The sequence below is a fragment of the Tamandua tetradactyla genome, chromosome 4, assembly GCF_023851605.1.
Source record: "Tamandua tetradactyla isolate mTamTet1 chromosome 4, mTamTet1.pri, whole genome shotgun sequence".
Taxonomy (NCBI): domain Eukaryota; kingdom Metazoa; phylum Chordata; class Mammalia; order Pilosa; family Myrmecophagidae; genus Tamandua; species Tamandua tetradactyla.
The window spans coordinates 51424877-51440859 of NC_135330.1; the positions used below are offsets into that span (position 1 = coordinate 51424877).

The following is a 15983-nucleotide window of genomic DNA, read 5'->3' on the forward strand; positions in this document are numbered from 1 at the left end:
GGGCATTGATAATTTCTGTTTAATTTTCATCCAGTGTTCTTAGAGATTATCCTAGTGGCTGACCTTTTGCATACCTTCTAAGAATGAATTTATTCAGGAATGTCTTCATTGGGGATTTTTTAAGCTAAATGTTGTAGGCGCCCATCAAAGCATGCTTAATAGCCATTGCTTTGGAAGTCAGAAGAGTCATTAATTCCCAACACTAAAATCTGTTAAATAGGTGAGGATAATCCAGTTTCTCAAATTTATTGTCTTTTTTCTCAATTGTCCACAGAACCCTACATTTGAGGCAGATGCTCCCAGCTGTTATTCAACCGCATGCCTTCTTCTTTCCAGGCACCGAAAGCAATGCTTTTCAGACTTTCTTGCAGTTACTTGCAGGATGGAACTGAGTTCTAGCCAATGGAAAGTGGACCAAAATGATATGCATCATTTATATGTCTGAGCCAGAAAAATCTCCCACAGGCTCTCTCTTCATGCTCTTTCTCCTACCAGCTGGATGTCACAGCCCAGGGTAAAATTGAAATACACTTATTACAAAGTATAAAAGGCAGAACCTCCATCTATCCTTGTTGTTGAATAAACATGCAAACACAACCACATTATCCAAACCCCATCCCCAACACACACATACCAACTTTATGTTTATGGGAAAAAGCACCTTTCTATTATATTTAGACCACTTCATATTTTTGGTTCTTTTGTTAAAACGGTTAAACTGCTTTGAAAAATACAGCCAGTAGATTCCCATTATTTTGAAGACTGAACAGAAAATAGTAATAAAATTTTATGCACAGTAACCAGCACTAGATTTCAATAAATGATAATAGGGTCTGAATTAGCACACACATCTTTATCCACATAAAAAAAAAAAAGAACTTTCACTTTTGGACAGAAACAAATGCTTATCTAAATTGATAAATTATACCAAATTTACCCAGCCCTTAGGTAAGGTACTTACCATAGCAAATGGATCTGAATTTCATCTCCAACTACACCACAGTCTGTTATCTTTTTGAATAAAGTCAACTGTACAGCAATTTGGAGTTGGCCTTAAGTAGTGAAAAAAAAAAAAAAGACATGACTTGCATGCATGACATACAAACAATACATGCAAAAGAACAATTTCTTGAATCCATGATATTGTAGTTGAGGGATAGTGAGTGTGGTGAGAAAAGATATTTAAGAAATTTAGAGATTTGTGAAAGATATGTTGAAGAAATATATGATTAAATGAGTAAATGAATTGAAAAAAATATTGGATAATGCTGAAAACATTCAAACATTGCTTGAATTGCCATAACTAATTCTAAGGATAATTAAATGAAAAATGAATAGCATGAACTATCATAATTTGACCTGTATCATCCCCACAAGTATCTGCACAATAAATCACCTGATATTATTTAGAAGAAGCTTTATCCTAAGTTCATTTGAAATTCTGCATCTCAAATAGATCACTGAAGAACTCCAACCTAATCTTGAAAATGGATCTGTGAAGAGTATTTCTGCTGACATCACATCACAGAACCTTTTAAATAAGACATCCTGAAATGTATTGATCTTTTTTCAGTGAAAGCACTTTAACAAAAATCATTAGAAGAACTGCTTTTTGCAAAAAAAATATGGCATTTGTCATATAAAGGAAAGAGAGTAAGGAATGTAAATTAAAAGCATCTCATACTTCATGAAAGATTGCCACTACTAATGATATTTCATTTTTAAAACTAATCCTTTATACTCACAATACCTTCAGTTAATAGGGAGTATATAAAGTAAGTGGAATTGTAGCTACATTGATGAAATGACATTTCTAAAGGAATCTGGGAGCACGTAGATCTTCTTGAGTAGGTGATACTCCTCAAGGTAAGCAAATTACATGTTGTCTTTACTGAAACTGGAGCCATAGGGGATTAACAGGTTATTTGAGGCAAGCATGATCTACAAAAGGAACTGGCTTTATGCCCAACAGCTGGGGTATATATTTACAAGTAATCTCTCCTCAGCTATAAAAAAATGTGGAATAATTATGCCTCTCTATTGTGTCTAAAGAGGCAGCGTTTGGCAAAAATATACACCATACTTGACTGAACACAATTTGAAGACACAGCAAATTGCTAGAAATGTTGGTAAATGTCCCTTTCTGAAATACAGATCCTAATCAATATCTATATCTACCCATAAAACAATCAACATAAATGAAAGGAAAGAGTATGTTCAGGAGAGGCATATATAGAAACTAAATATTTCAGCACTAAAAAAGTTAAAATCTTCATTTATTAATTTATTCCATGCAAACATCTATTCATCTAATGCATGGCTTCTGGAAATAAGAGATTTAAGAAAAAGATAGAAATTTTAACATTATGCTAGAAGTCAATATAGGTTACATGAAATGCAAATAAGAAACTTTACTGACATTCCAGTCATTAATAGTCGCATGCTCAGTGACGGTTACAGGATTTTGTTGATGATTTAGGAATCAAATTTAAGACAATGCATATAGTTCATTGGGGGAGCTTGTTAGAAATAGAAGCTAGCATTCTCCACAACAGAATTTATTATAGGAAACATATTATATGACAAATGTTTTATATGTTTAGCAAATACCCCAGATATATCTAGTTCTGGTACTCCTAGGACGCCGCCTTGCGAAAAGTTTCTTAAAGCTCAGAATCTTAATCTGATTCTAAAGGCTCAGTACAAGGCTCCAGTTTCAGTTAAATAAATGCTATTAATATTTAACTTGGCTATAAATTATACAAGACGCTGGGATATAATAACAATTAAAGCATAATTTTACATCTCAAAATGACTATTGGGAGAACCAGACATGTGATATACACACAAATAAAAATTTAATCACAAAGTAATTTGGAAGAAAAGTGAATTAACTTTGCAAGAAACTGAGGAGTGATTAGCGAAAATCTCCAAGAGAAAGAGAAATAAGAAACCTATTAGATTATATAGATTAGAATCTACCATATAAAAAACAGAAAAAAGAAGATTCGGGCAAGACAGAGAACATGGCAAGAAAAGTGGTTACATGAAATCCATAGGGATAAGCAAATTAAATATAATCTCCTCTGGGCAGTTTGAAAGTATTGTATACCACCAAATTCATATTTTAATCCTGACTCGATTTTGTGGGGGTGGCCATTTCTTTTAATTTGATTCAATACTGTACGGTGGAAACATTTAATTAGATAATCTCCATGGAGATGTGACATACCCGATTGTGGGTATGACCTTTTAATTAGATGAGATGTGATTCCACCCATTCAAGATCAGTCTTGATTAGTTCACTGGAGTCCTTTAATGGAGCAAACATTTTGCAGAGAGCTCAGAGCTGAAGAAGAGAGCAGATGTAGATGCTTGGAAAACAGTTGCTTCAGAGAACAGAGACATGGATGTTTGGAGATGCTTGGAGTCCAGCAAAGTTGTGATTTTCCATGAGATGTTAAGCAAGCCAGAACCTGGAGAGAGCTAAGGGAAGCCAAAAGATGAGAGCCAGTCCTGGAGAAGCAGAATGAGGAACACCCACAGGAACAAAGACTGCAAGCAACAGCGCCCAGGAGCAAGGGATAGGCAGATGCCAGCCATGGAACTACTCAGCTGAAAGCTGTTCCAGATCCATTGGTCTTTCCTGAATTAAGGTATCTTTCCCTGAATGCCTTAGTTTGGACATTTTCATAGGTTTTAAACTGTAAACTTGTAACTTATTAAATTCCTTTTTAAAAAGTCATTCCATTTCTTGCATATTGCATTCCAAAAATTTACAAAGTAAGTTTACACTTCGTAACTTTTAAATGGTGTAAAAGTAATACACCATTTAAACTGTATTAGTCAGGGTTTTCTAGAGAAACAGAATCAGCAGAAACATCTGTACATATAAAATTTATAGAAGTATCTCACATAACATGGGAACATAGAGTCCAAAATCCGCAGGGCAGGCTGTGAAGCTGACGATTCCGATGGAGGGGCTGGATAGTTCTACTTTATAGAACTACAGTGAAGCTAAGTGAAAAGCAAAATGCACTCACACAATGTGCAGGCTATCGTGGATGTCACATAGTAAGCACGCCTGGTCATCAGTTGTGTTTATGATTGTTTTATACATGATTGGAAGTTTATATTAAATATATTGCCATTCTAATCGTATTTCGACACTATATGCAGAAAGACGTAATGTATACTTCCTCTTGAGCCCACTATTGATAGATTTCTGCACTCTCAACAGACAATGATCTTAGAATTTTCTCGCAGAGCTCTCTGGCTGCCTCTGTTTACTGGGTGGAGTCAGCAAAAAAACTATGGTTTTTCTGCTGTTCTAGATACCGTAAAACTACCTGTTCTAATATAGGAGGAGACCAATAATAGCACTACAATTTAATAACATTCATCTAATAATAATCCTTTCTTTAGGATGATGAAAAGAACGGATTGCTAACAATATAAACACGCAACAGAAAGTGAGGGGAAAAGGGGGTTAAATGAAAATAGTATCGTATTGACAATTCATATCTCTCTCTTGGTATCACTTGGCTCTAGATTTTTAAAGCAGTTTCACTTTATTTTTAGTCAAGTATATATAAATATAACATATCCTACGGTTAAAAAATCAAACATTATTTTTAGCCAAAGTTTAAACAAATTAAGGGAAAACATAAGATTTTAAACTAAGTAGTAAATAAGCTTCAACATTGTTAAAATATGTGCAAAAATTCAGTATATAAAACTCAAAGTTGCAAACTATAAAATATGAAATATTTAAATATATCAGTATTCATGTTAATATTTAGCTCTCCATAATATCTTTAAGGAAATGTTGGACTTCTAGATATAAGGTATGTGAGTCTTGCTAAGATAGATACTATTGCTTCTTTTATTTCTTTAAAGACATGTGTGATTAAATTAGTTAGGAATAAGTGCCTAAGTAATTTAGAAGTCTGAACAATTTCAGATATAATGCTACATTTATTTTGTTAGTAGACTTGATCATACCAAAAATATATTTATCTTCTCTAAATAAGGAATCTTCTCTCACATCATCTCTCTAGCAGCTAAGCAGTTGGTCTAGCTGTCTACCACCGATAAATTCATCCCTTGATCAATTCATCACTTTGAAGTATCTTCAAAACATCACTTTTTGGAGATGTTTTATGTGTTAGGAGTTGTCATTTTATTTTTCTCTATGTGTCAATGATGTTGATGATGTTTTTCTCTGTGTCTGTTTTAGTTTGCTAAGGTGGCCAGAATGTCAAGGTCCGAGCTACTGAGCTCTCTTCTGACCTCTTTCTTTGAAGCCTCTAGCTGTATTAAATTAGATGTCATTCATTGCAGAAGGCACACCCCTCAGCCAAACTGCAGATGTAATCAGCCAAAGATAAATTTCACATGAAGATTTAAGTCCACAGCAACAGAACAGCTGGGTACCATCACCTGGTCAAGTTGACACATAAACCTAAATACTATAGTGCTCGTAGATATATGCTTTCTCATTTTGTTATGATTCCCTAGAACTATCTATTCTTACATTAAACAAAACCCAACATTCGCTTTAATATAGAGAGTAATATAATGTTAGTGCTCTTTATCATACAATAAATCTAGCTATCCCTACCATTTTCTGTGTTATTTACTCAAGTGGGGACGGCTCATTCCCTCATAAGTCACTCTAAAAAGCAATACTCAGTTATGTTTTTTTGTTTTTGTTTTTGTTTTTTTGGCATGGGCAGGCACTGGAAATTGAACCCGGGTCTTTGGATGGAGTGGCAGAACTCTGCCACTGCACCGCCATTGCCCACCCTGCTTATTTTTAAATGTATAATATTTAGTAATTTTAAATAACTTTATTATCATTGCTTTTTCTTCCAATAAGCCTCCTGGATCTGATAAATTTTAGCACATTTTTCTTTCTATTCCTTTGTTGTGTAAGGCCTTTGCAAATGCAAATCTGTTCTTAATAACACTCTCAGTACCATCACCTGTTTTACCTCCTGTCAAGTTCGCTTAGCAAAAGTCCAACCCTGCATAAGACCAGTCATGCACAATCTCTGTATACAGGGGATAGTGAGCTCTCTGTGAAATGTCTGAGGAGAAAGCACGCTTTGGTTATGATACCTTCACGATCTACAGATTCCCTTTGGCGGGGAAAGGGTCACATTTTGTGTTTAAAGATTCTTGCATTTTATGACTACTTTTAAACTAAAAGTTCTCCAGATTTCCAGTCATATCCTCTATAGATAATTTCAATCCCAGTTATTTGGAGAAAAGATTAAAAGCACCATATAGGAACTCCTCAATAACCTGTACAGAATCTAAGTCTCAACTAAATTGGCAACTTTTATTCTTTGTTTTTTCCTTCCTCCTATTTTTGCACACAGAAGAACAATTCTGCTCTGCTGTGCTCTAGGACTTATCCATCTATTTACACTTTGTAGCCTATCAGTCTTGCCTTTTTAACAACATTAGTTTATAGATTGTACCTTTTTCCCTACATCTTTAATATAGATTTCTCTATGTGTTCCTTTTCCTTTTCTCTTAAACCAAATCAGAATAAAACCTAACAAATAAACCAAAAGCCAAAGTATTTCTTTGACCCTACATTCACTCCAAAGATTCTGCTTTCTATATTCACCCACTCATTTTCTCCTAATCCTCTTTATCATTTATCTGATGAAATCTGGCTTCAATCCTCAACCCAGAGTTAAATTGCTCTTGCTAAGGTCATACTTTCCTAACTGCTGAACCCTATAGGAACATTGTAATTCTTTTATCGATTTACTTATATTGGTTTACTCAAGAGAAGCTGAATATTTGAACTAATGTCTTAAAAGTCTTCTGTTGATTTCCAACATACTCTTTTACCTTCTCTGCTATTTCTTTTCAGTGTGTTTCATAGACCTTATTTTTAGGCCTTTTGTCTTCTTATTTTATGACTGGTCCTCATGGAACTTACATAGACATACAAAGATATGACAACCTCCCCCCCCCCTTTTTTTTGCTCTCTATAATGTTTATGGGTAGCCTCACACCTTAGTAAAGAATTATTTGCTAAATCCTCTTCCCCAAAACCACCAACCAACTCTTCCATAGCTGTGTCTCATCTCAGAGAATATCACCAGACACCTATTTGCACTAGTTGAACATCTGAAATATATACATTTTTTTAAGAGTCAGAGGAATTAAACAAGACATAAATATTCAAGTATGGTATAACAGTTTATTCCATTTTTTGATCATTCAAATTCACCAAAGTACTTCAGACCCTCTAAATAATATCCATCATTAGAACACATTCCATTTCTTTTCTTAAATATATTATATAAAATAATTATTCATCTTAATTCATCTGAATACTGGCATATATATGCAAAGAATGGGGCAACATAAACATAAAATTCGAGGGAAAGTAATAATAGAATAGTATAAATAAAACATTTTATGCTAAGCTGAACCTCTATTACATTACCCCACAGATCATACACATTATCGTTCAGGATATAGGCTTTCTTAGAAAAGAAGACCCAATTCTTGTTTCTTATGGACAATTCAAATATTAAACACTGTTGTTTTTTTCTGTAGAGAAAAGCCTTTATAAACCTAAGAAATAATTCTGCACAGCATATAAATGGCACCATAGCTAAGCATACACTGTGGTGATAACTTGACAGAATATTATCAAGATATAGAATTTTAATTTTTTTAAGGAAAGTTAAATATTATAGTACTTTTTATAGTTCAACTTTGAATTCCTAATCGCAAGGAAGAAAGAAAGACAAGCTAACTAAAATGTCACCAATAAAGCAATACATTTCAATGTGAAAATGTTTATTATAAAGGAAAATTATGAACATAAGCATGTTTAACAACTTAACTCATCCTTCTAATATGCCCAATGACTTGGTATCCTTTGTACAAGCATCTATACCTGTATACCTGTGTATTCTTTTCCTTTATTCCAACTCATGGAACAAAATTTGAAGATAAAAGATATATTAGCTCACGCATACAGTGATGTTATATTTTCCGAAGGATAATAAAAAAATTACCTTAAGGTAACTGACATTACTTTGAGGATACAGTGGACAGAGACACTTTGTGGTTATGTCGGGTAGTAGAGACAGACAATTTTGAAATGTTTCTCTGTTGGATGCAGAGTCCATTTTGAAAAGTTCACCAACAATATCAAGGAGAATATTTTTCTGTTCCAGAATCTAAGGAAGAGGCTTTGAATCAAGCATGGAGATGAAAATATTATTTAGAAACATTTTTAGGAATAGCAAGTTGGAGACTTTTCAGATTGGACTTTGGAAGTGCAAAAAAGAAAGGAATCAAGAAGGATTCACATTCTCGTTTCCACTTCAAAACATAAAGGGAGTTATGGCGGGAAAGAGGAAGATTCTAGTGTGTCAGATACCCTAAAGTAAAAAAATAAACAATTTAGTTTTATAGATGTGAAGGCCAAGTTCATGAGAAAAAAGTTTTCCCAGAAAGCAACTGAAAAAAAAAAAAAAAAAAAAAGGGAAATTCACAAGGCGAGGAAAAGCTTAGCACTATCCCACTATCCTAAGGAAAATAGGTGCATATGCTCAAATGGCTAATGTGGCAACTTATGAAATTTGGCAACTTCAGTATATTTATGGAACCCAAACCAACATTTGTCATCAATAAGGTGTTGCTGATATGAGCTAAAAAGGCAAAAAGAGCTGTCACACCTTTGCCATTGTTAAATGTTCAATGGCACTTTGTGACGCTCGAAAGGCTTCAGTTGATGTGCTGAGCACTGTGAAATCATATACTGCATTGAATTATCTGAACATGAAACCAGTGAATGAACTGATCTACAAGTGTGTTTATGGAAAAATCAATTAAAATAAAATTACTCTGTGAGAAATATTATAAAATGCCCTTCCAATACTTTCTTAGTAGAATAGTGATTTTTTTGGTTTATTACTTATTTCTTCTTTAAAATCTAGCAATTTTTTGACCAGACAGAAACAATACATTAAAAAAATGAACATTATTATTCTTATATATGTTGAATTGGAAGGCTAAAACACTGTGAGCCTTATTGGGGAATTATAGCTTTAATGAATCAATTAAACATTGTATTCCAAATAAACATTTTAAAAAATGTTTTCATCAGCATCTTCAAAAGGTCTTACTTTCTAAAACATTAAGTTACTAATATTTGTGTAATGTAAAAGTGCCATCCATAATAGCTTTCCATTTTGTTTTAAATTTTATTTTGAAGCTGCATTTTATAAGTCATAAAAATGAAATAATTTGGGTCCTCTTTCCTAGGAATTAGCTTCTTTATAAAGAGATGCTTCTCTTTCTCAAATTGCTTGAATAGATTTTAAAATTGTTGTCTCATCTATTCAGAGAAAAAAAAGAGCTGAAACAGAATCAATATTTTTAGGTCACTTATAACTCAAAGCAATGAAACAGTGTGTTTAATTATGTAAATATAAAGGACAAATCATTGAACATTAGCAAGTAGTCATTCTGGAGAATAATAAAATAAACAAATGAGACTCCTAGGTTAATAAAAATGTCATGTGTTATTGTTTGATGGCAGTGTAGATAAAAAGTACACATGATGGATTTCTATTTTAGTCCTAAATCTCATTATTGTATATTAAAGTGTCAAATCAACATGTTTCTTCCTTGCTTTGTATGTAAGTCATGAGCTATCAATAATTTAAAATACTTAAAGGACTGCTTCTGTTACTGGAATAAACTTTTTATTGCATAGTAATAAAAAGGTAAACTATTCAAAGACTCTTTGATGAGGTAGATTTATTTACATTTCCTCCTCCCAAAACTGTCGAAATGGGTTCTCTAGAACTGGCCTGCACTTCAGTAATTTGCTGTCTATAGCAATTCAAACGAGATTCCATGAATTGTTGAAAACCCAGGACGTCATTCCAGACTTACACTAAGAATAACTTAATATTATTGCTTTTATAAAAGAGAAAGGAAAGCAATACTTGAGTGTGTTTCATGCCCTAATGATTTATATTAATGGAATTTAACACTGCTTTATTGACTATTAATTCATTAATTTATTAAGTAATTCTTAAAACACTAATTGAGAAACTAGCATGAACACTGTGACTCAAGCTACAACACCTGTCCTGTGTGAAGGAATTTCCATATGGAAACAGGTAATCACGTTATAGTACATTGCATATTAACACATACATGAATGCAGCTACTGGGAAGGGAGCAGCTAAATTTCTGAGAGGATACAAGACAGCTCTTCCAAGTAAATGACAATAAAATAAAGCTAAACTATTTCTTAATGTCATTGAATATTTTTCTCCTGAATTATTAAGATACATGCTTTTAAAAATATGAATGAATTTACTAATTCCAGATTTTACTGATGTATGAAATTGTTATTCATGTAACAAGATGGTAGTTTGCAGAAATATACAAAAATCCCCCCAATCGTGGACTTGACAGGGATAAGTTCATGTCAGGGACAAAACTTCTGGAAAATGGGTAAGAAAGAACAAAGAGGCTCTGAAGGATATGAAATTTAGGGGGTCTTGATGATGGCAAGACTCCCTGCTGTGCATCTTAAACACACTCCTTCATCCACCACACACCAGATCTTCAACAAATTCCTGTCCAAAATGTGATTCTATTTCTTAGTAAAATAAAATCAGAGCACTATAGCAGGGTCTATTGTAGGGTCAGAAGGGATCCAAAGAGATCCATGAGTTTGTTAAGCATGGAATTTTTCTGAAACCAAAGTAAAAGTGAAAACCTTACCCAAATTGCAAAACCAGAGATCTTGGACCTGCTTATCTAAATATGAGAGAAGATATTTCAGAATGACATGTGTCACAATTTAAGCTACTTTCCCACATATTTTGACATAAGCTGTACCTCATAAAATCATCTCCATGGCAATGAATAAATAATGTACTCCTCCTTTAACTTATTTAAATGAGCCAAAGATGGCCCCTGAGTTTTGGCCCTGCATGTTATTTACTTCTTCACAGCAGCCTAGGACCATCATTCCAAAGCCCATTGGCAAGAAACTCGAATTATTTGGAAATGAATGTAGTGATTGTAATACAACATTGTGAATGTAATTAACACCACTGAATTATATTTTTGTGATTAAAAATGGAAATTTGGGGCTGTACTTATGTTTCTAAAATACAAATTTTTTAAGGTATAGGGCTGAACAGCACAGTGAACCCTAATGTAAAAAATGGACAGTTAATATAATTATAATTATATTGTTTCATTAATTGTAACAAAGTTACAATACTAATGCAAAAAAATAATAGTAGGGAAAATGTGTATCTGAGGGAGAGTATGTGGGAGCTTTGAATTTTCTGCATGATTTTTCTGTAAAATGATAACTTCCCTAAAAGAAAAAAAACCTCTTCATCTCTGAGTTTAAGAAAAAGCCCATATAAGCAAATTTTAGCTATTTAGAGCCAACCTGCATTGTGTGCCCTGAGTAACTGCACCCAACATCTGCTAGTCATAGATAAGATAAAAATCCTGTAGTTGTCAAGACTCCAAACTGTTTCTGTCCCTCAGAGTCCCCAGGAGACTCCCAGCTGTGCTGCTGAGCAGTACCAGTTAGAATGTAACCCCCCTGTTCAGATTCCTTTCTTCCCTAGGAGTCTCCCTCCTTGGCTTTCTTCCTCTTTGGGGTAATTACTTGCACCCAGCCTACCTGGCAACACGTTCAAGTGCTATAGGAATAAAGCTTGTCTCTTACTGCCATCTAGTTGTCTAATCTTTCTTATGATCAGTTCCAAAATCCTTGAACTCACTACACTTCCAAACCACTAGATTCAGTTCAAGGACCTAAGAGCTTGGAGTAAAAAAATGGAAATCCCATTATACATCTTGTTATGTGTTTTCACCTGGGTAAACAATCCTTTAACAGCAAACTGTCTCTTGAAACTGCATTGTAGACCTGATGTTTTAAGGAATTTTAGCTATTTCTGAAAAGTAAAAGAAGAGAAACATTAATTAATTAATTCAAAATAGAGTACTGAGTACTTAGTATGAACAAAACTGGCAAAGTTCCTGTCAATATGGGGTTTGTGTTCCAGTGGGAGGAAACATGAAATAAAAATAAAAATTCTTAAGTGGTCAAATTACATAATAATTTAAAAAGTCATAAATACTTTGGAACAAATATAGATAAGAGCACAAAAATATAATAAAGCTGCAATATAAATTAAGTGATTCAGGTTGCATTAAGAAGGTGGCATTTGAGCCATGAAGAAAAACAGGTGAGAGAAAGAACCACATGGTTATTTAGAGAGGAAAACCACTGCACTGTAAGGACACAACCAGTGCAAAAGCCATTTGGTGACAGAGTAGCTGGAGTGTTCAGGTAGCATCAAAGAAGCCAGAATACATGGAGCAGAATGAATAAGACAGAGTTAACAGGGAGCCAGATTGGATAGAGCACTATAGGTCATTATAAAACCTTTGTCCTCTACTGTGAGTGAAATAGGAAGCCACTGAAGGAATCTGAGCAAAAACTAGCATGATCCGAATTAGTTTTTAATGGCATCATTTTGACTGATATATTCAGAATAGACTCCGTGGGGACATGGGGGCAAAGCAGCAAAGATAGTGGGAGGTAATCAGATTCTGGATCAGATTTTGGAAGATAGAGCTAACAGGATTTTCTCATGGTCTAATGATAATTGTGGGAGAAAGAGAGGCTGATTGCAATTGTTTGACCTGTGAGATAAAACCAGCATTAACTAAGGTGCTGAAGATTGTGCGTGGAGGATGGGACATAGATGTGGAGGAAGGAGGAGGAGATAAATGTGACATGTTAAATTTTAGATGACCACTAGTCATTCAAGCGGTCATAAAAGCAGCTCTGCAATTGCTGGAAAAATGTGTGCTGAAATCAAATTTAAAACGTGGCAAGCCAGGAATTGGAATGGTATCTCCAACAGTGAGATTGTAGATGGAGAGTATACGTCTGGAATTTGGATACTCTAGTATTATGAAGTCTAGAAGAAGAAGGGGATTGAAAAAATTAAATGTAGAAGGAAAAGCTAGTGCATAGCACAGTCCCTCTCCCAGCTTCCATTATCATCCTGATTATTTAGTGCTGGCCACTGAGGGAGAAAGTTGTTATTGATGCTTTTTTTGCTTCTCTTCTTAGGGCAAGAACCATGGAAAGAGAGTGGAGAAAACCGAAAGTGATGCTCTAGAAGCCAAATGAATCAAGAATTTGCAGTGATTTACCATTTCAAATGTTATTTGCTTATGGGACTATTGTGATTAAGAATGAGTTCACCTTTCATAGCTCTATGGTTGCAATTGTGAGTGTGGAAAGAGTATTTTCAGAGAAGTGTTTAAGAAAATACAAAGAGGGGATTTAAAAGAGAATGGGGGAAGAAAATTTGGAGGCAGAAAGGCTCGAGAACTCTTTCAGAGTTTGGCAGCAATGGCAAGCAAATACATGAACTAATGTATAGGAATGGGGGTAAAGTAAATAAAAGTATATTTTTAAATAAGAATATAAATTATTTGCATGCTGATTGATATAATCAGATAGAAAAAGATAAAATAATGAAGTAGAAGAAAGGAAAACTACTGGAATAGCATCCTTCAGTAGACAGAATAAGTTTCATCCACAAGTAAATGGAGTAGCCATAGATATTCAAGAGGGCAATTCAACAATGGTAACATGAGAGGGAGTTAGCTTGATAAGGTGGTTAATGGAAGTGCTCTCACAGTTATTTCAATTTCCTGCTTCAGTTATATGGCAAGGTTTAGCAGTTGAGGGTCATGAGTGGGTAGTGTATTTTTAAGTTTTAGAAGAAAGGAGAAGAGTGCAATGGTCAAAGAGGAGAGTAGGACTGTGAATGGTTAAGGGAAATAGACCATAATTGCAGGGCAGTATCAATGGCTGTTCTGAGGCTCAAGGTAACACAATTCAACAGAAATCATTCTTACTGTTTTTATTTATCTATTTTTCACCACATTCAGCTGTACTGGTGTGGGTATGATATCAGCAGAACATTGGAGTTATCTAGAGTTGTTAAGAGAGTACAATACTGTTAGAGGGGGGAAGAGTAGAGAATGTATTCAAGAGAGTGGTTTTAGTGATTGATCATTTTTAGCACATTTGAGTCAAATTATTTACCTGTCTCATCTGCCAAGATGGATTTTTCTGAAAAGTAGACTGCTATTGGGTAGCTGATTATCAAGCAAGAATTGAAAATATTGTAAAGGAACAAGAAACCAGAAGAGTTTGTTACAAATATAAAAGAGAATTTTGAGTAGTGTTTAATATATGACTGAAATGTTGTCAGAGAACCAGGCACCAGGGGCGGTGGTGCAGAGAATTGAGTGGTTTAACGTCAGGTCCATCATGAAGAATTATATATGGTCTCAAATAATCATTACTGCATGACAGTATTTGAATAAATTGCGATAATATAGATGGAAACCAATGTATTTTTCACCTTATGATCCTATATCAAGAGGAAGAAGGTATCATATCTATATATGTGGATCATAGGAGAGATAAATCAGTCATCAGTGCAATTTGCAAAAATGGGAAAACCTGGTCCATCTAAACCAAGTCATTTCAGGAGTGGTCAGTGTAAAGCTTTTCCTGGAAAATCTTTACAAGTGACACAATTCTACAATCTTGCCCTTCTTACTTCCTCCCCACAATTCCAGCCCGTAGGGAAGAAAATTCCAAGAAGAATCAACAAGATCTGTCATCACATGGTTGAGGTGATAATGAAAACTGGAAGAATAATTTTAACGTCAAAGGACGAACATAACGCATGTACCATTTGGTCCCCTGAGGGTGGAAATAAATAATCCCTGCACCTCTTGTTAGATGTTTCATCCAGGCAGTATTTGGAATTCAGATCAAGTGAGCTTTCTATTATATTTTTTCTAAAGGAACAAGTATCGTCATAAATAGAACAGTGTTACTATTCATAGAAATCAAGAGAATTAATTACAAGTGGGGTACTGAAATCTACACCATATCGAAGAACTAATTAGAACATATTGAGGTTAGAAATTGTTTTTGTTACAAGAAAATATTATTTTTGTGGTGACAGTATTTATATCTAGAAGGATTAAATTAATCATATGGAGTCATATATCAAGGGGCTGAATCAGGATTCAATCCCACCTAACAGAATTTGCTCTTTTGTGGTTAATGTCTAAAGAAGAAAATCCTAACCTTTTCCTGAAGAAAGAAATATCTAAACAAAGGCACGGATGACATGCCAAGCAATTTTGAACTCTTTAGTAGAAAAGTTTACTGGTACTGATTGCCCTCCTAAGGAAGGCACAGGCTCTGGGTGGCAGAGGGGATGGCAGTACTGAACAGCCAGGGCTCCCATGTCAGGATGCTACTACCCAGTTAGTAGGTATCTAAGACTCATGTTGGGTCCTAGTTTGGAGGGTAGAAGAATGACAGAGAACCCAGGCTCAGATGCATGTCAGGCAACATTTAAGGATGAGATTTCTTTTGGTATGGACCCTGAAATTTCATAGCTACTCAAGTATTCCTAAATTCTTCTTGTGTTGCAGAACAAACACTTCCTGGTTATACTAATAAATGAGTCCAAATGGCAGTAACCAGTGCTCCAGAAGAGTGAAGTAGAGCATCTGAAATTATAAAAAAGCATGCAGTCAAGCCAGAAGGCAATACCCAAAATGGAACTCAGAAAAGGATTTTTTGATGTTGCTGTTGGTTGGTTTTTACAATTTTTAAAAACATTTATTCCCCATCCTTTGGAGAACGAAAAGTGGGCAGGATGGGAAGAGTTCTATGTTTGAAATAGCTGCATAATATAGATAAATACACTTTATATATTTTCTTCCTCTTCCCAGCACATTTGGTATGTGCAACCTAATCCAGCAAGTTTAGGTTGGATTAGGAAACTGTTTTCCTGGGTTGGCTGTAACTCACAGTGGCTCAAGTGATGAAATTT

The 15983-nt window shown here is 34.5% G+C and overlaps 1 long non-coding RNA gene across 1 annotated transcript; it reads right to left on the minus strand.

Moving 5' to 3' along the window:
• Positions 1 to 272: 272 nt before the first annotated feature.
• LOC143678952 (uncharacterized) lies at positions 273 to 10829 on the minus strand. The gene is made up of 3 exons (XR_013173496.1): positions 10789 to 10829; positions 962 to 1052; positions 273 to 495 (listed from the first exon to the last, which is right to left on the minus strand). It is a non-coding gene; the product is annotated as an uncharacterized LOC143678952 (long non-coding RNA).
• Positions 10830 to 15983: the final 5154 nt, after the last annotated feature.